The following is a 1,287-nucleotide window of genomic DNA, read 5'->3' as shown; positions in this document are numbered from 1 at the left end:
CTAGTTCCAACCCCCCTGCCATGGGCAGGGACACCCTCCACTACACCAGGTTGCTCTTTGAGCCTCATCCAACCTGGCCTTGAACACTTCCAGGGGTGGGACAGCCACAGCTTCTCTGGACAACCTGCTCCAGTGCCTCACCACCACCCTCAATGTAAAAAATTTCTTCCTTACATCCGATCGAAATTCTCCCCTCTTTCAGTTTAAATCCATTGCCCCTTGTCCTATCACTACAAGCCCTTGTAAAAAGTCCCTCTCCAGCTTTCCTGTAGGCCCCCTTTAGGTACTGGAAGGCTGCTAGACGATCACCCTGGAGCCTTCTCTTCTCCAGGCTGAACAGCCCCAACTGTCTCAGCCTGTCTTCATAGGAGAGGTGCTCCAGCCCTTGGATCATCTTCGTGGCCCTCCTCTGGACTTGCTCCAACAGCTCCATGTCCTTCTTTTGTTGGGGACTTCAGAGGTGAAAAGAAGAATCTGGGCCGTAGTCGGCAGGATTCGAACCTGCGCGGGGAGACCCCAATGGATTTCTAGTCCATCGCCTTAACCACTCGGCCACGACTACACTGACTTACATCACACAAGCCATAATTAACACTCAAAACGCATAAATTACTAAACATAGGTTTAACTAAGGGGCACACTAAAAGCTTTTCAATTTAAACAATAGTTTCCTCAAATAGAACTGAATAATCTCTTCCCTCTTCTGCTTAACAACAGCAAGAAGAACCTGTACAAACCCAGGCTTCATGTTCTATTGTTACAGCAGCTGCGATAGAACTGTTTGAGCTGTTCCCATAGCTGTAGAGTGCATCCATACTGGTAAGTGCTTTTCATTTTTGTGAGTACAAATAACACCCTTATTTGTTTTGTTTTGGTTTTTTTTAACAGAAGTAAAAGAATAAAGGGTATCATTGCAATTTCAGCCACAGTAAAAGTTTGCCAACTAACTGACTGCAGAGCTAGAGATAAATGTTTCCTCAACTGTACATAGTGCCATGAAAGTACACGAGGAATACTGTGCTCTGAGAAAGACAGGGAAGAAAAAACTCCAGCAAAGCCATTACAGCCATTGCAATAATTTACTGATATTTGGGATGTGCAGCTTAGTTATCCCTCCTTCAGAGTGCAACTAATTTCACTCTCACAAAACCTAAGTAATCTAACTTGTTAAATTGACAAGGGTTTGAGGTGGAATTAAAAAAACCCAATGATTTAGCATGAAGCTCCACCTGATGAAGGAACAATAAGGTTGGTTTTGGTTGCCCATAGTGACTGGGTTTGGACCTG

The 1,287-nt window shown here is 44.6% G+C and overlaps 1 non-coding gene across 1 annotated transcript; it reads right to left on the bottom strand.

Annotated features, from left to right (window-relative positions):
* Positions 1-480: 480 nt before the first annotated feature.
* On the bottom strand, positions 481-562 carry TRNAS-AGA (transfer RNA serine (anticodon AGA)). The gene has a single exon. It is a non-coding gene; the product is annotated as a tRNA-Ser (tRNA).
* Positions 563-1,287: the final 725 nt, after the last annotated feature.

Source organism: Tauraco erythrolophus, chromosome 9 (genome assembly GCF_009769465.1).
Source record: "Tauraco erythrolophus isolate bTauEry1 chromosome 9, bTauEry1.pri, whole genome shotgun sequence".
NCBI lineage: Eukaryota > Metazoa > Chordata > Aves > Musophagiformes > Musophagidae > Tauraco > Tauraco erythrolophus.
The sequence above is the reverse complement of the archived record's forward strand: the minus strand, read 5'-3'. Positions and strand labels throughout refer to the sequence as shown.